This window comes from Oncorhynchus mykiss, chromosome 5, assembly GCF_013265735.2.
Source record: "Oncorhynchus mykiss isolate Arlee chromosome 5, USDA_OmykA_1.1, whole genome shotgun sequence".
NCBI lineage: Eukaryota > Metazoa > Chordata > Actinopteri > Salmoniformes > Salmonidae > Oncorhynchus > Oncorhynchus mykiss.
The window spans coordinates 38,620,961-38,644,166 of NC_048569.1; the positions used below are offsets into that span (position 1 = coordinate 38,620,961).

General features: G+C 42.9%; 1 protein-coding gene across 3 annotated transcripts in view; it reads left to right on the forward strand.

The window, feature by feature from the left end:
* bmpr1bb (bone morphogenetic protein receptor, type IBb) overlaps positions 1-23,206 on the forward strand; it is a 111,467-nt gene that overhangs the window by 51,258 nt on the left and 37,003 nt on the right. For 2 of the 3 annotated variants that reach the window (XM_036977450.1, XM_036977452.1), the window contains exon 3: positions 6,963-7,035. The exons of the other annotated variant lie outside the window; for it this stretch is intronic. The gene's annotated coding sequence lies outside the window, so the exon portion shown is untranslated. The remainder of the gene's footprint in view (positions 1-6,962; positions 7,036-23,206) is intronic. 3 annotated transcript variants of the gene reach the window in all.

The window sequence follows — 23,206 nt, forward strand, 5'->3', positions numbered from 1 at the left end:
ATCAAAAACATTATTTTAATTTTTTGTTCATGCTATTTCATCCTTCCACAAGATATAGTCCCGACACAAATCTAGGGTTGCCAACCGAAGCGGCCTGGCCGTTCGTTCTATCGGTTCAGTTGCCAGAGACGTGACCCAGTCGTTCAGTTTTTTGGCTCTGTGTCAAAAAAATAAAAATAAATTATTTTTATTTGTCATTATGGGGTATTGCGTGTAGATTGGTGATGTGACTTTTTTTTAAAATACCTTTTAGAATAAGGGTGTAATGTCTCAAAATGTGGAAAAAGTCAAGGGGTCTGAATACCTTCTGAAGGCACTGTACATCCATAACGTTGATACCAGCTGATTCATGATTTCAACTGGCTAAGAAACACTACCCGCCTGTCTGTCTCATCTCAACTCCCAACACGTTCATGGGACAGCTGGCGATTGAATTTGAATATTGAAACAATGTTGCAAATGTCAGAGAGACAGAAAACTAAATGTTAGTCTAAAATAAATGGGAGATAAGGTCTAGTTGCTTTTTATAGTGGAGATCAACTTTATAAATTGTCTGGCTGGGCTGATGAGACAGTGGATTGCGCAGTCAGATAGAACAGAGTAAATAGGCATTTTAACGTCATAGATTTAGCCGGTGGTAACTTGTGGAATAATACATTTCAGTTGAATGCATTCAGTTGTACAACTGACTAGCCATCCCCCTTTCCCTTCTAACCAATCAGCATTCAATATTAGACCCACCCATTGTATAATATAGAAGTAACCCACTGGGCTCAGATGTCAATTCAACTTCTATTCCACATTGGTTCAATGTCATTTCATTGAAATGATGTAGAAACAATGTTGATTCAATCAGTGTGTGCCCAGTGGGAATGCCTGCATTACACCATTTAAAATATGGTATTTATTGGATTTAACAGTCTTAAAACACAGGGGTCCCAATTACATTCAGCCTTAAGACCATTTTTCCATGAGTGGAGGGTCGGGGGGCCAGAACATAGTTATAAATCATTTGTACACTGCAAATTGACTGCAAGAATCCACAAACAGATATAGTATTTAACAAATACAGAATCATTTCAAACCTTGATTACATTGGGATACGATCACATATACCTCTCTATTTATGCGTGGGAATACTTTGTACAGTGATTGTACAGTATGTTATGTCCAACAACGAAAATGATTTAGTAAACATTTAACTACGTTTGGTTTTTTTTTTGCTCAGAAAACTTGGGGTGCCAAATAAAATCACCAGCTATTGAGGAACCCAGCTCTATGATCTCTGTGCAGTTGGATGTCAGAGAAGGATCAATTCAGTGATTTCCATCCTTGCTCTTGTTTTTCCACTCTACTGCACGTGAATTATGGCCAAAGTGCTCTGTAATGTCAGACAGATGTGAAGAGCTGAAACAAACTATTGTTCATCTCAGCATTCATATGTGTCACACAACTCTTTATACAGACAAAAAAAAAAAAACGTGTTCAGAAACATCAAGTGCTTCTTTGTTATTTGAATGTTGAGAATATCAAGGCCGTATTTCAAATGATGGCAGGCCTAAATTAAAAGATGGCACTTGGTTTTCGTGGCGCCCCAATAATTTACCTCAGAAATGAACAGAAACAAATCAAAAAACCAACATACGTATCTAAGACAATGGTGTATGTCGACTGTGCTGCATCAACTTCAGTTGTGGTTTCTTGACTTTTTAGTGTTTGTCTTGCTGAAATTCAGCAATTGGGAGCAATTAAAATCAGAATAATAACATGCCTACATCATCTAAGCTGAGGTTTGATGTTGTAATTGTTGCCAAACATTTCTTCCGTTCCAGATCAGAGCTGCATGTGAACATTGTTTTATTAGCGGACACACAGGAGAGTAGGTGTCTGTTTTTCCACCATGTGTTTCGTCAGAGTGGATCAGTGAAGGGAGGGGTAGATGAGATGTGAGTGTGGTGCTGAGGATATCTGTGTTCATAGGCTGTAGGCTGTGGACTTCGTTGTGTTTCAAGTGTTGAGAAAACTGTGAATTTATAAAGTGTTATGTTGGGAGTGATTCATGTGATTTGCACATATGGACTGTACAGTAGTTTTATCAATGCACATAATTGCATTTTAAGCCTGACATTACATATGAAGCGTCTTAATTTGAGCCAGTTTGCTACAGCAGGAAAATAATCCTGCAGCAACAGGAAATGTGAATTATTATTATTATAGTTAATGGAGATTTTGGGGGAAATTACAAACTTCAGAAGCCTTTTTAACCTGAAATACACTACAAGTTTTACATCCGGGTGGTCAAATGAAGATCCTGGATCTGTACAACAGAGAGAGAGAGAGAGTGAGAGAGAGGTAAAACAGCTTGTCTTTTCCACTGGAAGGCTGGAGCTCAACCCAAACTGCTGGAGCGTTTCTCCTAATTAAGGAAAGCAGCGTCTGATTGACAATGAACAATAGGTCAGCCAGCAGACCAGAGACAGGGTTTTCCTGCCAGGATTACAGGGCCCACAGGGCTTCCCTTCCCAGCAAACACGGCAACAGATGGTTAAACAGTCAGACGTGGTCCTCCGAGCAGACTGGGAGACAGGGGTGAGGAGGGGGCGGTTCAAATTGTACCTGATTTTACAAGGCCTAAAAAGATACAGTCTCACCCACTACAGTGGTAACAACGGAGAACCAACAAGTGGAATTACAGGACATGAGTCGGTAGTGAATTGTTCAGTCAAGAATCAAATCAAAGGTTCTTGGCGGTGTACACATATGTGCAGGTGTTCTAGCAGGTGCAGCGAAATACGTATGTTACTAGCTTCCACAATGCAATCGAATGACTCGCAATTACAAAACAAATACACAATAATCAAAAATCCACACAAGAAATCAAGAAATGACAGAACGAGTCCAATTAACAATCCAGAATAGATATATTAGAGTGAGCCTGTGTCAGAATCCAGAATATAAATACGTGGTGTACACAGACAGTATATCATATGGAAGAAAATGGTATGTACAGTATTAGGTACAGTTGAAGTCGGAAGTTTACATACACCTTAGCCAAATACATTTAATCCTAGTAAAATGCCCTGTCTTAGGTCAGTTAGGATCACCACTTTATTTTAAGAATGTGAAATGTCAGAATAATAGTAGAGAGAATTATTTATTTCAGCTTTTATTTCTTTCATCACATTCCCGGTGGGTCAGCAGTTTACATACACTCAATTAGTATTTGGTAGCATTGCCTTTAAATTGTTTAACTTGGGTCAAATGTTTCAGGTAGCCTTCCACAAAACTTCCCACCATAAGTTGGGTGAATTTTGGCCCATTCCTCCTGACAGAGCTGGTGTAACTGAGTCAGGTTTGTAGGCCTCCTTGCTTGCACACGCTTTTTCAGTTCTGCCCACAAATGTTCTGTAGGATTGAGGTCAGGGCTTTGTGATGGCCACTCCAATGCCTTGACTTTGTTGTCCTTAAGCCATTTTGCCACAATTTTGGAAGTATGCTTGGGGTCATTGTCCATTTGGAAGACCCATTTGTGACTAAGCGTTAACTTCCTGACTGATGTCTTGAGACGTTGCTTCAATATATCCACATCATTTTCCAGCCTCATGATGCCATCTATTTTGTGAAGTGCACCAGATCCTCCTGCATCAAAGTACCTCGACAACATGATGCTGCCGCCCCCGTGCTTCACGGTTGGGATGGTGTTCTTCGGCTTGCAAGCCTCCCCCTTTTTCCTCCAAACATAACAATGGTCATTATGGCCAAACAGTTCTATTTTTGTTTCATCAGACCAGAGGACATTTCTCCAAAGAGTACGATCTTGTCCCTATGTGCAGTTTCAAACCGTAGTCGGACTTTCTTATGGCGGTTTTGGAGCAGTGTCTTCTTCGATATACAACTTGTTTTACTGTGGATATAGATACTTATATACTATTATTATACTATTATTAAACTATTATTATATACTTATATACTATATACTTACTCATAGCAAAGGGTCTGAATACTTATGTAAATAAGGTATTTCTTTTTTTTTACGTATGAATACATTTGCAAAAATGTCAAAAACCTGTTTTAGCTTCGTCATTGTGGGGTATTGTGTGTAGATTGATGAGGATACAAAAAATATATATTTTAGAATAAGGTTGTAATGTTAAAAAAAATTGGAAAATGTGAAGGGGTCTAAAAACTTTCTGAATGCACTGTACACAATAAGTAAACAACTGTATATAAGATGGTGACTAAATAACATGTTTGTCTGCTTTTGGGTTTGTCAGTACACAGTCTGGTAAAAGTGGCCAGTGTGTTGATGTTGCATCGTCCCCCAGTGGGTTAGTTGGTGCTGCTGGGTTCAGGAGGAGTTCAGTAGAACAGCAGATGGACCACAGAGGCGGCTGAGGCTTGTGAGGCTGGGTCCGTATCTGTGTCACTATCGAATGAGCCTGGGGCTCCCAGGCCGCAGAGGAACCGGGAGAACGTTCTGCTCTGCTGAGAGAGAGAGCCTGGGAAGAGTCAGGAAGGACTGTGACCTCCCTCAGTCTCAGTGGGATGTAGAGAGGAGCCGTGCCATGTGTGCATGTGTCCTCACTCAGACACAAACAACATGGCCACCCATCACATAGACAAAAGCAACATGGCCACCCATCACTCAGACAGAAACAACATGGCCACCCATCACTCAGACAGAAACAACATGGCCACCTATCACTCAGACAAAAACAACATGGCCATCCATCACTCAGACAGAAACAACATGGCCACACATCACTCAGACAGAAACAACATGGCCACCCATCACTCAGACAGAAACAACATGGCCACCCATCACTCAGACAGAAACAACATGGCCACCCATCACTCAGACAGAAACAACATGGCCACCCATCACTCAGACAGAAACAACCTGGCCACCCATCACTCAGACAGAAACAACATGGCCACCTATCACTCAGACAGAAACAACATGGCCACCCATCACTCAGACAGAAACAACATGGCCACCCATCACTCAGACAGGAACAACATCCCATCACTCAGACAGAAACAACATAGCCACCTATCACTCAGACAGAAACAACATGGCCACCCATCACTCAGACAGAAACAACATGGCCACCCTTCACTCAGACAGAAACAACATGGCCACCCATCACTCAGATAGAAACAACATGGCCACCCATCACTCAGATAGAAACAACATGGCCACCCATCACTCAGACAGAAACAACATGGCCACCCATCACTCAGACAGAAACAACATGGCCACCTATCACTCAGACAAAAACAACATGGCCATCCATCACTCAGACAGAAACAACATGGCCACACATCACTCAGACAGAAACAACATGGCCACCCATCACTCAGACAGAAACAACATGGCCACCCATCACTCAGACAGAAACAACATGGCCACCCATCACTCAGACAGAAACAACCTGGCCACCCATCACTCAGACAGAAACAACATGGCCACCTATCACTCAGACAGAAACAACATGGCCACCCATCACTCAGACAGAAACAACATGGCCACCCATCACTCAGACAGGAACAACATCCCATCACTCAGACAGAAACAACATAGCCACCTATCACTCAGACAGAAACAACATGGCCACCCATCACTCAGACAGAAACAACATGGCCACCCTTCACTCAGACAGAAACAACATGGCCACCCATCACTCAGATAGAAACAACATGGCCACCCATCACTCAGATAGAAACAACATGGCCACCCATCACTCAGACAGAAACAACATGGCCACCCATCACTCAGACAGAAACAACATGGCCACCTATCACTCAGACAGAAACAACATGGCCACCCATCACTCAGACAGAAACAACATGGCCACCCATCACTCAGACAGAAACAACATGGCCACCCATCACTCAGACAGAAACAACATGGCCACCCATCACTCAGACAGAAACAACATGGCCACCCATCACTCAGACAGAAACAACATGGCCAAGTATCACTCAGACAGAAACAACATGGCCACCCATCACTCAGACAGAAACAACATGGCCACCTATCACTCAGATAGAAACAACATGGCCACCCATCACTCAGACAGAAACAACATGGCCACCCATCACTCAGACAGAAACAACATGGCCACCTATCACTCAGACAGAAACAACATGGCCACCTATCACTCAGATAGAAACAACATGGCCACCCATCACTCAGACAGAAACAACATGGCCACCTATCACTCAGATAGAAACAACATGGCCACCCATCAGACTGGCCCTATCTTTATGATCCATCTCTATTTATTATTGTTGGGATCCAGACCGTCACAGAGGCAGAGATAATAGATAAGTATGATTGAGTGTGTGTGTGTGTGTCTGTAATCTGATTGTGGTCACGCAGGTGAGCTGTGTGTGACCTTCCAGTCATTGTCCCGTGAGGAGGAAAGTGTGACAAGTGAACATCAGAGATTAAGTGACATGAAACGACTGTGACTTAACTACTGTTTGGAGAGATAAGGAGGGAATGTCAGACTAAGAGAAGATGAGAGCGGGACGGAAAGAGAAACAGGCTGGTCAAACACTCTCCTCCTACTCACGTTGTGTTTCTAACTGGTGTTGTGCCTGCAGCCAGAGCAACAACAGCTGTGTGCCTCCAGTACTGTGTTTGACCGTGGAGAACAGGATAACACCTATAACGCGTCAATTATTATAGCAAGTGACAGTCGGTCATGTGCAACGCGGGCTAAAAATACTTCTCCTTTTCATCTCTTTCGCTCCCTCGCTTTATCCTTTCAAACTTTCACTGCCCTTCTACTGTGTGTTAGTGAGAGTCTTCTGTATGTCCCCCCCCCCCCCCCCCCCCCCCCCATTTCGTTTATCTTTTTCCACGCTGATTGTTTTCCTGATGGATAGCATTGTCAGTTCTGAAGCCTTTGTCAGAGTTGTCATTTGTTGCCTCTATCTCTTGTCTTGGGCAGGTGACCGAAATACAAGTTCTACATCTGGGTTGTGTGGAATAGCCGGGAGTGACTGAGAGACACGCAGACATAGGTGGGTGAACCCTTTACTCTCTGCGTTACCTCTATTGGGGAGAGTGGGCAAGTGGTCAAGGTAACAAAACAAGGGTGTGAGGGGGTGAAGTGTAGAGAAGAGATGAAACAAATAACCAAGTTGTCAAGGTGAGGTAAGGTGTATGTATTAAGTGTCACTGTGGCCCCTGTGCCACTCACAGACAAAAGGGCTTTCAGCAGCTGAGTGTTGAGAGGGAGTGGTTCGGCAAGCTGAACATGGAAAATATACGCAGGAGACTCTTTCCCTGGGCTTTCCCTCTCAATCAAACTCAACATACAGCAGGTACATAGTCTCACTACACCTTGGCTGGCTGGAGGGTGTGGGCTATGTGACTATTAATATCCTGCAAATTATAGAGCCATAAAACTACATGAATAAAAACATCATTAATCACAACGGCTTGGATTGTCTTTTTAAGAAGGGGTCATTCTTTGGGGGGGAGAGTATATGGCTGGTTAATGTGCCATTAAACACTGTGTTAGCCAGCAGTAGGGGTGTGTGGGTAAAATAACTGGGGAAGTCTAGCCAGGAAAAAAAGCCACATTACAACCTAAGTGTTAATTGTGATAATTTCGTCGTTTGCTCTATAACCTGTTAGTTCACATGCCTTTATAATAAGAAGACACAGTGGCAGAATAAATTCAACCACACCTTTTGTTTCGTCACAAAACCGGAGAGCAACATCTGTCTGGTGAAGTCCACAAAGCAAATATTGTATTTAGTAAAAACGAATACCACACCAGGCTCACCGATGAACACCTGCACCAGTGTCTCAGAGTTTCTCTCACACCATTTGTGCCAAAGTTCAAAGTATTGGCAGGAGACAAAGTGTAATTTCTCTCATTGATGCAAGGCCCAGAGTGACATGCGTGAATATTGCAAGGCCCACAGTGGCTTTCTGTGCGTTCAGATGCTACTTTTTTTAACAACTCGCCTTTGTTCTCCAAAAGAAAGCACTTAAATTTAATTTAAATATTACAACTACGCAACCACTTTTGTTCTTCAGCAATGATGATGCACATGTTTACATTCAAAAGAAAGAAGTCATTCGTTCAAATATGTAATTATCTCGTTGAATGTATTTGAATGTGCATTTTATACAACAACATGTTTCCTAAGTTGTAGAAGACTGTGTTTGTTACTACGCTGTACCACTGTGTTGATAAAGGACGATATCCATCCTGACCTTTGCCAGCTAGGAAATGTGTGTCACCTGGACCTTCTCAATTAGTAGTTGATTACCCCTGACCCCTGACAACATTTCAACATCATCAAATCACCCGCGCTTAGTCTAATACACTGACAACTGAAAGATACCAAAAACAACTGTGTCCAATCAACAGAAGCTAAATATGATGTGGCTGTCCTTGGTTCTGATTTTTGTGTGCGTGAGTGCAAGTAGAATAAACATGTTTACTCACCCTACTTGTAGAGAAACGCCAATGCCATCCTTCTCTCTTTCATGTTGCCGAAACGATCTATGACTCTGTCATACAGTAGGCTACATGCTTTTAGTTTCTGTTGTCCTAGGCTACCTGGCTAAAATGCTTGCTCGCTCGCCTATCTTCCATTCATGGGCAACGTTAGCTAGTTAACATGAGCCTTCTACATCTAGCTACATATTGAACCTCCATCCTCTCAGGCCAGGGACACAACAATGTATGAATTCATGGTTAGATTAGAATCACCGTTATAATCATTGGCCAGTACGGAGAATTAAGTAAAACCACAAGTCCAAATCCCATCTCCATCCATGGCTAGTTTAGGAAAGGGACAATATTAGCTAGCTGGCTAGCCACCATAGGACAACAACATAACGAGATGCAACAATTCAGTAATTTGGGGGCTTTTGATGTGATTGGTGTGAAGCCAAATCCAAACTGGCTTCCATTGACACTTGTTTTTTGTGCGCCAGGACCATTCACAGTTGACCTCACTCAGTTTAGCTCAACTCTGATTGGCTATTATTTTATATATTTTTTATCAAGGGAGGCCAAATGCATGCTGGCTTCCCTTGCATTCAATGCTACGAGCGGCAACAATATCATACTCTTTTTGACCAGACAGCATCACAGATGGGCTGCACATCTACAGCGTGTGAGCAAGCTGTTTCGCTCGCTCGGATGCGTTCTCTGGAGCCTCTTGCGAATTGAAGAAAATGATGAAACACGGAGAGATGAAAGATCAATCAATTATGTTTTTTTCTTGGTCAATTGTTGGGGAATGCTTGGCTTCCCTTGGCACCCACGAATACACACCACTGTTAGCCATTCCAGTCAGCCATACTTAGAGTGCAGGCTTTATGGCACAGAGGCTCTGGGTAGACTGGGACTACATGTTTGGTAAAGCTGGGGGTGAGTGACTGGAGATCGGGGGTGGAGACTGGAGAGTGTGGACTAGAGAGTGGCTGTAGAACAGGGCTCTCTCTATGGCACACAGAGTCCCACTGTAACAGCGATTGGACTATGATTGGTGGAGAGGGAGAAGGGCAGGACCCAGGCTGTGCAGTAGGGTAGGGCTCTGTTGCACAGAGATACTGGTGCTAACTGTAACCAACAGAGACTAGACTATGTTTAGGAAGCCAAGCGTGACGGATGGTCCTACACATACTGGGACACAGGGGGCACGGCTGTTTGCCCTCATTGTGATAAAGGGGCAGAGAGTATGTGTCTCACACACACACACACACACACACACACACACACATACGCATGTATGTGATCACTACACACTTTTGTGTCTGGACATGCACCAATTAATGCACCAACAGAAAACCCTTCACGCCTGTCTTTCTGAGCCTCTTTCTCCCTCATTAGGAGTTATTTTGGGCATCAATAGTATTCTTCAGACTCGTTAATTTACCACTTGGAGTGTTTTCCTATCTAACCAAATTTTGTTTAATTTATCTGGGTGTTCTAACAAGCCCCAATTACTTCAGTCTTATATTTCGCTGTGTATATTGTTTTTGACAGGTTTGACACAAACCAGGTCGTCCGTTGACCAAACTCCTCACTGAACTCTCCCTGCACTCTGGCTGTGCTCAGACATTCCTACATGCGCTCACTGCACACACGCAATTAGTGCTTGTTAGGAAGAGTGTGATATTGTAAACACGCATGCCTTTTTCCCATAATTACAGCTTCTGTGAACCTCAGAGCACACCCAGTCCTTCTGGGCGCCTCGCTCCCATTCCAACTGTGCAGCCAGTCTGCTTTGTCCCTCCCTTTTGACCTCTCCTATTTTTACTGGACCAATTATCTGTTCATCCACAGAGCACCAATCAGGACACTGCTGTACCTTCATCTTTTATAATAAAACATTTGAACTTTGGATGTTGTCTCAGTTTGCTCGAGCTGTAAACGGAGAAAGAGGTATCTCTTATTCGGCCCTGACTCTTGCTCTCTGTCTCCCCCATCCCTCTCACTCCCTCTCTTCCTCTCTCTCTCTCTCTCACTCTCTCTCTCTCTCTCTCTCTCTCTCTCTCTCTCCATCTCTTTCCCTCCCCCTACCTTTCTCTGCTTGTTTTTTTCCTCTTCTCTTTGATCCTATTGTTTTTCCTGTTCCCCCTCTCCTCTCCCCCTCTCCTCTCCCCTCTAGGCTGGTCAGCCGGTTGATTAGCACCTTGGTCTTGTTCAGCCTAATTGGATGAGGGAGACAGGTGGCGCCACAGTAACGATCAGCCTCGTTAGCGTGGCGCTCGCTGGCGCAGTCTGTGTGATCTCTTTGTTTTACTGTGTGAATGCCCCAGGGAGGGCATGAACTTTTGACACGGCTGTATACCAGGCCGACCCCGCTCGCTCAGACGAGAGCCCCCAGTCCCCCAACAACCCACACTGAGCTCCCGTTATTGTAACGAGTGTTGAGGCTCTTTGTAGAACGCAGCACCGCTACAAGCCCCAAACAGCCCAGACAAAACATTCCTGTCTGTGAATGAACAGGGTTGATTTAGGAGATCCAGGTGTCTGAAAGAGACATTCAGTACACTATTCTATTCATGCATTTGGATTTAAGTTGAATGTGTACCATGAATGGTATTTTGACCACAGTCGGTCTAGTGTGCGGTAGGGTTGTGTTCTGTAATGAATCTGGGATTGAGTGCATTCTTTATAGGGTAAGCATTACAATAAGCCCCCTCAATATATGCAGCCGTTACATCATAATATCTCTCTAGGAGCTGATCCGACGTCAGTATTGTGGAGTAATTCTAACGTTAAGGTAAGATTTGAGTAAGGAAAGCTGATCTGAGAGCAGCGCTGCCTTTCTTTCGATCAGTATCGACACATGCTCCAACGGCGCGCTTAGCGAACTTTCTTTCAGCGTTACACCTTCGACCATTGTAGGAAAGATGCATAGTTAAAACACTGGTAAGCCTAAGATCCATCGCTATCGGGAAACTGGGCCCCGTACTATAGGTCCAGTGTGAGTCATGACACATCCATGGCTGTACTATACTGTTCGGTACTCTGTGTTGTAGGTAGGGTTGTGTCAGTACTGTTGGTCCAGTGTGTTGTAGGTAGGGTTGTGTCAGTACTGTTGGTCCAGTGTGTTGTAGGTAGGGTTGTGTCAGTACTGTTGGTCCAGTGTGTTGTAGGTAGGGTTGTGTCAGTACTGTAGGTCCAGTGTGTTGTAGGTAGGGTTGTGTCAGTACTGTAGGTCCAGTGTGTTGTAGGTAGGGTTGTGTCAGTACTGTTGGTCCAGTGTGTTGTAGGTAGGGTTGTGTCAGTACTGTAGGTCCAGTGTGTTGTAGGTAGGGTTGTGTCAGTACTGTTGGTCCAGTGTGTTGTAGGTAGGGTTGTGTCAGTACTGTTGGTCCAGTGTGTTGTAGGTAGGGTTGTGTCAGTACTGTTGGTCCAGTGTGTTGTAGGTAGGGTTGTGTCAGTACTGTTGGTCCAGTGTGTTGTAGGTAGGGTTGTGTCAGGACTGTAGATTCAGTGTTGTTTTGTCAGTCCCGTGCCTCAGACTCGGGGTGTCCACATCACTCGGACACATCCGGGCTAATGCAGCCAAGCAGGTGTGGGGGTCACAGGGGGTTTGTGGGCCAGCATAGTGACCCCTGCTGTCGGCTCAGGTTTGTCTGACCATCAGAGGACCCCCTTAATTAGACCTTTTGGTTTCCAGTGTCCAGTCAGTTCCACCCAATGCACTGCTGCCTAGACACTAGGAACGAGCCTTTCATTCAACACTCCTGGTTGACTTGGCAAGGCAGCCAGGGTTTTTCCCCTAGCTCCGTCCCTCATGTTTAAGAAAATCTGAGGTCTAACTTTTCTGTTTTAATTTAAAACAACTTGTGACAAGCCTGTCTTGTACAGTATTCCTGGTGCTCCAGCCTCTCTTGTACAGTATTCCTGGTGCTCCAGCCTGTCTTGTACAGTATTCCTGGTGCTCCAGCCTGCCTTGTACAGTATTCCTGGTGCTCCAGCCTGCATGGTACAGTATTCCTGGTGTACCAGCCTGTCTTGTACAGTATTCCTGGTGCTCCAGCCTGTCTTGTACAGTATTCCTGGTGCTCCAGCCTGTCTTGTACAGTATTCCTGGTGCTCCCGCTTGTCTTGTACAGTATTCCTGGTGCTCCAGCCTGTCTTGTACAGTATTCCTGGTGCTCCAGCCAAGTTTTCTGTGGCAGGTTTTAGAGCTGGGGTTGGGTGTACAGGGAGTGATGATTGCTTAAGTGCTGCAATGATTATTTTTTTCTGCAATATTGTTTTACAAGCATGTGGAACAACAGCTCTTCTGTCCCACTGAGTTTGTCTGTTTCAGTGTTTAATGAAAGGGTTAGTGTGAACTGACAGCTAGGCTATAGTTTGGCACCTCCAACCTGCACAGTGCACGGCAGAAACCATTAGCACTGCTTCATATGAGCAAATGTTCACATTCAATATCTTGATCAATGGTGAACACTGTGGCTATTAGATATTTCTTGCTTTCTTAGTGATGAACAAATGTGACTTTTAATCAACTTTTTCAGTGCTATCACTCTCTTATAAGGCTTCTTTAAATGTGTACTGGTCCCCCCTCAGAATGCTCCAGATGTATTTGACCATACCATATGTTTCTCAGTTTTCATTACCCATGACTTTCAGAGATGTCACTCACTCTCACTGGCTTGTTGTGAGAAGCCGCCAGGGGGAAATTATCAGGTGTTCATTGATTGAATATGAGCTTTGCTAGAGAGAGGAAACTGCAGTATGACACTGGCAAGCCTGCTGCTGACACAAACAAGGTGGACCTCTCATTGGAAAGACCCAGGATACAGGCAGGCAAGACCAGGCTCTGTGAGCAGAACACACTGACGGAGAGAGGGAAAGAGAGACAAATGGAGGGAGGGAGAGAGATTTGTGCTGTTCTTGGCCAGTGCCTGGGGTGGCCTGCGTTGACCATGGAAAATCACAAGAACCCTTTCTTTCTATGGGGCACCTTCTCTGCAGTGAGAGGCTAACCGGTGAAACTTTTTACAGTTAGATTCAATCCATCTGCATCTCCATCTGGTTGTTTTATAACCAGCGGTGCCCATGGTTGAAACGTGAGGAGCAGGTGTGTTTCAGGTGCACTGTTAAGTAGGTCCAGTGAATAGGCCCCGTACTGCACTAGAATAACAGCCTTTCATTGGCGGTCAGTGTTGTAGCAAGCATAGATTGAGATTGGGGCCATGTTTGTTTCTCTGAATGACTTACGGTTTTTGCACCTATTGTTTGTATTGTTTTTTCAGTTGCTTGGTTGAGGAGTATCCACTATATATAGAAATCATTTGACATTTTAGAGGTCATTCGAGAGCACTGAGGTAATTTGACATCGCAATCTTTTTTGGGGATTTAGAATTCTTGCTGTGTCAAATTGTAAAGAAGTCACTTTCTGTGTGTGACGTACTGTTCAGTTCAGTCACAACAGACATTGGACTATGCTCCAGGGCCTGACAGAAAGCAACAGTTCATGATTGAGACGAGGCTGGTTGACAGCTCGTTCTGAGGAATGACCTGAGTCAGTGTTTGCAGTGACTGGAATCTCACTACTACCAGCCTGATGTGAAATAACTTCCCATTTTCACCTTCTGCTATTCTCTCGCTCTTCCCTCCGTCTGGGAACAACAAACACATTCCTCCTGAACAAATGGACCAATAAACAAAGAGAAAGCAAATGATGGAAAAATAAGTAATTCTTACATGCACGTATTTCAGGGACTTACTGTAAAACACTTAAGATAATTCATTTCAAATATACAATGTACAGTGTAAAAATGCACCCTAACACTGTTTTTTTTTAATGAAAGAAAGCCTTACACAGGCCATCTATATTTTCTGTGGATGTGTCTGCCTTACATCATATAAGTACCCGCTAGAAAACATTGGCAGGCGTTCCCTTTAGCATATGCATTAAATGTATATCAACCTGCAAGGTGCAGCAAACATTGCATAAATAAATATTTTTGGAATATATCCATATAAAAATATACAGTGCCTTCGGAAAGTATCCAGACCCCTTGACTTTTTCCACATTTTGTTACGTTACAGCCTTATTCTTAAATTGTTGAAATAGTTTTTCCCCCTCATTAATCTAGACACAATACCCCATAATGACAAAGCAAAAATAGGTTTGTAGAAATGTTTGCAAATGTATATTTAAAAAACCCATAAATAATACATTTACATAAGTATTCAGACCCTTTACTCATTACAGCATCGAGTCTTGGGTATGACGCTACAAGCTTGTCACACCTGTATTTGGGGAGTTTCTCCCATTCTTCTCTGCAGATCCTCTCAGGCTCTGACCGGTTGGATGGGGAGTGTTGATGCACAGCTATTTGCAGGTCTCTCCAGAGATGTTCGATTGGGTTCAAGTCCGGGCTCTGGCTGGGCCACTCAAGGACATTCAAAGACTTATCCCAAAGCCACTCCTGCATTGTCTTGGCTGTGTGCTTAGGGTCGTTGTCTTGCTGGAATGTGAACCTTCACCCCAATCTGAGGTTCTGAGCTCTCTGGAGCAGGTTTTCATCAAGAATCTCTCTGTACTTTGCTCCATCATCTTTGCCTCGATCCTGACTAGTCTCCCAGTCCCTGCCGCTGAAAAACAACCCCACAGCATGATGCTGCCACCACCATGCTTCACCGTAGGGATGGTGCCAGGTTTCCTTCAGACTTGACGTTTGGCATTCAGGCCAAAGAGTTCCATCTTGGTTTCATCAGACCAGAGAATATTATTTCTCATGTGCGGGCTGTCATGTGCCTTTTACTGAGGAGTGGCTTCCTACTGGCCACTCTACCATAAAGGCCTGATTGGTGGAGTGCTGCAGAGATGGTTGTCCTTCTGGAAGGTTTTCCCATCTCCACAGAGGAACTCTAGAGCTCTGTCAGAGTGACCATCGGGTTCTTGGTCGCATCCCTGACCAAGACACTTCTCCCCCAATTTGCTCAGTTTGGCCAGGTGATTCCAAACTTCTTCCATTTAAGAATGTGTTCTTGGGGACCTTCAATGCTGCAGACATTTTTTGGTACCCTTCCCTAGATCTGTGCCTCGACACAATCCTGTCTCAGAGCTCTACGGACAATGCATTTGACCTCTTGGCTTGGTTTTTGCTCTGACATGCACTGTCCACTGTGGGACCTTATATAGACAGGTGTGTGCCTTTCCAAATCATGTCCAATCAATTGAATTTACCACAGGTGGACTCCAGTCAAGTTGGAGAAACATCTCAAGGTGTAACGTCTGCTTCCAACTCACACTCAAACACGTAGATCCCCTGAACGCAGCTCACTTTCCAGCTCACTTTCCAGCTCACTTTCCAACTCACACTCTCAAACACATAGATCTCCTGAACGCAGCTCACTTTCCAGCCCACTTTCCAGCTCACACTCTCAAACATATAGATCTCCTGAACGCAGCTCACTCTCCAGATCCCAATCACCTGAATTCCTGATCACCTGTTCACACGCCTGTATGTCATTATCACACACTATTTAGTTCAGTTCTTTGCACCCCATCATTGTGAGGTATTGTTTTTGTGACACACTTCTATTTGGAGCTCTGTTTTTTCCCGTAATGTAATTCTCTCGTGTATGATAGTTTTTGCCTGCCTCACTAACAACGTCTTTTGCCTATTCCCTGCCTGTACTATTGCCTTTTTGAAACCCCCTGTGTATGATCTTCTGCCTGCCCCTGTACCCAGCTACCTACCTCCTCCTGTGGTCCTTTACAAATAAACACCTGCTGCGCCCTGTGCTTGAAACTAGCTCTCTGTCTCCCATCGTGTTCATTACACAAGGATGATCAATGGAAACAGGATGCACCAGAGCTCAATTTCTAGTCTCATAGGAAAGGGTCTGAATACTTATATAAATATGTATTTATGTTTTTTATTTTTATTACATTTGCAAACATAAAAAAACAAACGTTTTTGCTTTGTCATTTATGGGGTAGTGTGTGTAGATTGCTTTTTTTCCCATTATAGAATGGTGTAAAGTAACAAAATGTGGAACAGGTCAAGGAATAATAATTTAGTTGTGTTTATAGAGGTGTTAGGTAACATTAGAATACTTAAAAACTATTATTTCAAAGAACATAATAGATTTGTATTAGTTTGTTACTCTAGGCCAGTGGTTCCCAAACTTTTTATAGTCCCGTACCCCTTCAAACATTCAACCTCCAGCTGCGTACCAGGATCAGCGCACTCTCAAAGGTTGTTTTTCACCATCATTGTAAGCCTGCCACAATCACACCATATGATACATTTATTAACTTCTTATGGGCAAATGGGACAGTAGCATCCCACCTGGCCAACATCTGGTGAAATTGCAGACTACAGTATTATAAATATTTAACTTTCATAAAATCACAAGTTTAATACATCAATAATAAAGCTTAACTTCTTGTTAATCCAGCCACTGTGTCAGATTTCAAAAAGGCTTTAAGGCGAAAGCAAACCATGCGATTATCTGAGGATAGCGCCCCGCATACAAACACATTAAAAATATATTTCAACCAGGCAGAAATAGCGATATAAAAAAATACCTTACCTTTGATGATCTTCTTCTGTTGGCACTCCAAAAGGTCCCAGTTACATCACAAATTGTCCTTTTGTTCAATAATGCCCTTCTTTATATCCTTAAAAACTCAGTTTAGCTGGCGCGCTTCAGTCAATAATCCCCCCAGTTTCCCTCCATCAAAATGCAAACAAAATGAATCCCAAACGTTACTAATAAACTTTTCCAAACAAGTCAAACAACATTTATAATCAAACCTTAGGTACCCTAATATGGAAATAAACGATCAAATTTAAGACAGAGAATCGTTATTGTCTTTACCGGAGAAAAATACCAAAGAACACGCTCTCTTCCACGCGCTTGGAAACACTACAGCCAAAATGGGAGCCACCCTTTTCCAAGAAACAGCCTGAAATTCTTTCTAAGTCCTAGGAACTGCAATCTGGAAGGGCGGACTAGCCATTGAAAATAGTGGTAGGCTGAATGATATGCATATCCTCGCTTCTGGGCCTGAGTAACAGGCAGTTTACTTTGGGCACACTTTTCATCCGGACGTCAAAATACTGCCCCCTACCCAAGAGAGGTTAAACATAAGAATGAGTGTGAGTTTTTGTCACAACCCAGCTCATGGGAAGTGACAAAGAGCTCTTATAGGACAAGGGCACAAATAATAATATAATAATAATAAATAATTTTGCTCTTTATTTAACCATTTTACATATAAAACTTTATTTGTTCATCGAAAATTGTGAATAACTCACCACAAGTTAATGAGAAGGGTGTGCTTGAAAGTATACACATAACTCTGCAATGTTGGGTTGTATTGGAGAGAGTCTCAGTCTTTTTCCACACACAGTCTGTGCCTGTATTTAGTTTTCATGCTAGTGAGGGCCGAGAATCCACTCTCATATAGGTACGTGGTTGCAAAGGGCATCAGTGTCTTAACAGCACAATTTGCAGAGGCAGGATACTCTGAGCACAGCACAATCCAGAAATCTGGCAGTGGCTTCTGATTAAATTCAATTTTCACAGAACCGCTTGTTGCAATTTCGATGAGGCTCTCTTGTACAGATATCGGTAAGTGGGCTGGAGGCAGGGCATGAAAGGGATAATGAATCCAGTTGTTTGTGTCGTCCATTCCGGGAAAGTACCTGCGTAATTGCGCACCCAAATCACTCAGGTGCTTTGCTATATCACATTTGACATTGTCTGTAAGCTTGAGTTAATTTGCACACAAAATACTTACCCAAATGTATAGTCCCATTGGAAAATATAAATAGACGTTTTGAAAATGTGAAGAGGGAAAAAAAAGTTAATACAGTTTATACAGTGGGGCAAAAAAGTATTTAGTCAGCCACCAATTGTGCAAGTTCTCCCACTTAAAAAGATGAGAGAGGCCTATGTTTTTCATCATAGGTACACTTCAACTATGACAGACAAAATGAGAAAAAACATCCAGAAAATCACATTGTAGGATTTTTAATTTATTTATTTGCAAAGAGGGAGAACTTGCACAATTGGTGGCTGACTAAGTACTGTTTTGCCCCACTGTATATATACAGTGGGGAGAACAAGTATTTGATACACTGACGATTTTGCAGGTTTTCCTACTTACAAAGCATGTAGAGGTCTGTAATTTTTATCATAGGTACACTTCAACTGTGAGAGACGGAATCTAAAACAAAAATCCAGAAAATCACATTGTATGATTTTTAAGTAATTCATTTGCATTTGCAAGTCGGAAGTTTACATACACCTTAGCCAAATACAATTTATCTCAGTTTTTCACAATTCCTGTCGTTTGGGAATACCTGGTCTAGGCTATAAGTAAAAAATGAAAAGCCCATCAAGTCCATTATAATTTCATTATGGAAATAAGAAAGTGTATTTAAAAGAAAATAAAATAGCATATTTTAAGTTTATTATGTTACTAGTCTTTTTCTTAGTAGGAAAAACAATGCTTCCCCGCAAGTGGTCATATGCTGAATTCATGGACATTGCAGATATTCTTGTAAAAAGTGAACATTTGATATAAAGCTCTATCTCTTGAATTTTGAGATTTATTTGACAAGGTATGTGTCATAGAAACTGCAGAATCTGATATTTCTGATACTATATAGAATCAAAAAGTTTTACCTGAATGTGACTCTGAAAGAGGATTTGATAAAGTGATGCTCCTTTCCCTGCATTTGTCAATTACAAGATGCGCCCATCTCTTCTTGTACAATTTGACAACTGATCTTATTATGTGTGATATTGTTTAGGTGGGCCAGCTGATTAGTAATAGAGTTACAGTAAATAAAACAGTCCCGTAACAGCGTCTTTTTACAAAGTCAAATGTCAAAGAGAATGGTATCAACTCACAAGGAGCATGGTCAAATTATTAACATGAGCTCCAACGCTGATAAATAGGCATAACACAAACTCATCATTACACTATTGTCTTTCTAAATGAAATCAACCTCTTCACCCTCCTTATCATTCAGTTAGGCCTAATTTAAATTACATTGTGAAGTAAGGTGCACAATTATCGCCCATCCGTCCATTTGTCATTCATTCAATGAGGAGAGAGAGACGCATTAGCGCCTGGCTGGGAACCAACATCCTACAGCACATTGTCTCAGTGGGTTAAGTTAGGAATAGGAAAAAAACGGGTAAAACGTCTCTAAATTCTTCTCTGTGGTTTCAAAATTCAGACAAATTAGCAATGTTTGTACTTTACATTTAGGAAAAGTCAGGGAAGCAGCAGGACAAAGCTTTTTGGGGATTGATTTCTTTTATTTATCAAATCAAACGTCAGTGGCCGTGGGCCTATGGCGCTTCTAGTGTTAACCAATCAGGAATATTTAAGTAATACACTAAGTTTCTGTGTAGTAAAAGTAGTCTGAGACATAGTCATGTCATAATTCACAGTAGACTAGGGCCACGGTGTTTTACAGTTGCAGGGAGGATCGCCATGCTACACTACTGTCTACAGAAACCCTATGAGAGCATGACTCACTGTAGTGTCTCGCCCAGCCTCTTCCCCTGGGCTGCAGAGGAAATCTGTCTGCTCACCCAACATAGTGTGTGATTCATGTTTTATAAATGCTGACCAAACTGTCATTATTTAAGTCATTGTTTTAGCCACAGAGCAATTACGCGGATGAATACAAAGAAAGACTGCAATTTCTTCCTCCAAGTCTCGTGGCTTTCTTTTGGTGGGGCTGTGTAACCCATTCCATACCATTTGAGGACCAATGACCCACATAACTCCATTAGCAGTTACGACATGATCTAATACGGGGGTTTACCTTGTGCCTTCTTGAATTGTTGAAAAGTGTCTGAAATGACGCCCTACATCCTCTAGCTTTGAACACCTTTAATGAATGCTTATTCAGTGGTGAAATAATAGCCTTGTTATTTTGCTCTCTGTGTTTGTATTGGAAGCTTGGCGTTAACATAAGCTTTGTGTAGTGAGGGAAGAGGGAACTGTGTCTGGCCAGGATCATTGTGCGTGCAGGTGAGATGTTTATGAGCACCAACTAACATCATGACGTTTATACAGCTTAGTGTAGGACTGCAGGCATTCAGCTCACAGGAACAGTTTGGGTCTGGGCCCCTGTCTGTCAGTCAGTCAACGCCCACTACACATTCCACTGACTTATAAATCATGCATCTGCATGGAAGTCTTGATGCAATTACGCAATACACTGACACGTAGATCATACACCTGGTACTACCTTCATTTAGAACAGGGAGATCTTCATATTTTGAGCTTTGGCTCATAAATGAATCACTCTGTCATTATTGACTTGCATTGTGAACATTTGCCCGTAGATGTCTCTTCTAACTGATACAGGACATAGTAGTTTACATTTAGCATAATTGTTTTCCCAAAACCAGTTTCTTGAATTGTATTTGACATCGGTGGCTTTCACTTTTATTTTCAGAAATGACAACTGGAAAAACTCTGCTGTCCTTCTGTATACTAAGACCTTGTTCCTCGTTCCCTTTGTGTTTTCAACTCAATTGTGTTTATCTTTCATAATGGGCAAAGGCAGAATTAAGTCCAGCTGACATTGTTGTCCTGCTAAATGGGTTTGTGGAGGAGCCTTATCCATTCTCATCTGTAGCAATAGGAATGATTGTGAGCCTGTGCTTTCAGCAGCTCCCCATGTCTTCCCTCCCTCACAGAGAGAGAGAGAGCCTTGCTGTGACAGTCTTTTACTTTTCTTGAATAAACTTTTTCCTTTCTTTCTTCTCACTCAGCATTCTTCGGGACTTCAAAGCTGGAATCGGAGCAGAATCTCTGAGCTGTCCCATTGTGTGACTCTTGCATATTCATAAGGCGCTTTCTTTCTTCTCATTCTCGATGAGACTCTGCTAGAGAGGAGAGCTGTGAGCTAGAGAGAAAGCAGCAGCTCCTCTGGACTCTCCAAGGAACCAAACCACTGAGTATGTGCATGGAGGGTTCACATTCAAATGGGATTCACACGTAGTGATTTATAGTGTTGGGCCATACAATGATGCTGCTGCTTCTGTCATGGCTATTGTGTTGAATTGCCTAAGCAGGTGGATACGTTTTATAACAAAAATGTAACAGTTTTGGTTTGCCAGGTAACAAACGTATTCCACAAACCTGGCTACCACATTTAATTGCCCTAATTTTGCTGCTAGCTAACTGACAAGGTAGTTAATTAATGGCTAAGATCTCTATAGAGAAACCAGCAGTCTGTGTGAGAGAGGGAGGTGGGAGCTGGCTCACAATAAGGAAGATGTCAGTGTTCTCAATGTGAAATGAGGATGAAGTTGATGAGCGCTCCACAGAGGGAGGAAGTACGTCTCACTGTCTGGCCCAGGGATGAACGTGATGTCACGCTCCTCTCTATCCCTGCACCCTGATTGGGCTCCCTGCTCTAGGCAGCTGTGTTGCCACGGTAATAAATGGCCCTCGAGCCAAGATTCTCTGACATCAGGTTTAACCGCTGCACTCTCTCCATTTCTCACAGAGTCCGGGGTCAGTGTGGCCGTCGGCGGAACATTGCTCATGACAGGCATACCTTCGCTTGCCCATCGTAATTCCATCATCTGTGTTGTTGTCACAGCTTTTCCTTTCACGTCTTAGTGGTGAGGTTTCTGTGGTTATTCTTCACCATTCCTCTTGCAGTATGATGAAAGGTGTTTTGCCTCAACGTTTTCTCTTCAAATTTCGAGTAGCTTGGCTTATTTTCATGCCACATTAACTGCTAATATATATATTTTTTTACAAATGTTCTCAAAGAACATATTTGTGGGTGGTAGTGATAACCAACAAAGACACCAAGTACCAGCCAAATGAGTCATGCTGTTGTATACAGGTGCTTTGCATGTCCAAACAAACACAGCTAATAATAGTGTGGTTTTCTGAAACCGTCAAGATGCTGACTGATTGTTCTTCTTAAGACGGCCGCATGCTTCGGGCCCCACCAGTCGAAACAGTTTGGAAAAGTTTGTGCATATATTATGACGATTATAGTAGCCTGTGACGTTTTTGATGATGTTGGACTTTGTTGAAGGTTTTTTGGGCTGTTCAGGAACACACATTTCTTTCTCGAGGCCAGCCGATATTCGGGAGCCAAAGTCTACACCCCTTCGTCCGTGATTGGTCAACTGTAGGGATTCTTCAACAAAGTCTTTGCTGTCATTCAACGAGAGAAGACTCATTTTCATGCCCATTTTTTTTTATAGAGAAATACTGCACCAAACATCTTAGTTAGATATAAAATGTATCTCCTCAGCAAAAATGTAAAAATTATCTTAGATTTTATCTTAGATTTTACATTCTCAAACAGTACTGTTGATGCTTTTTTTGCGTTTTTACACTCATTCGGTTCGCCTAGCCGACTTCGGCTAGCTGTCAACCGAACTGTATCATGCTGGCGCCTTTAGGAAACCTTAGCAACAGACGGAGCTGTATGTAACAAGACTTGAAAAGTAGATCTGCGGTTTGGAGCTCAAAGGAGGAATCAAGGCAACTTTTGGCTTAGTGAAAGGCGGGAAGGATAGAAAGGGTTAATTTAACCACATTTCAAAATCCCCCACCCTGCTAGCCCACCCCCCACTTCCACAACCCCCTTTATCTGCCTGACTAGACCCCCACCAACCATCCCCACCAGCTGCGCCCCCCCCCATATCTCTCTGGGTCTTCGCGGCTGCTT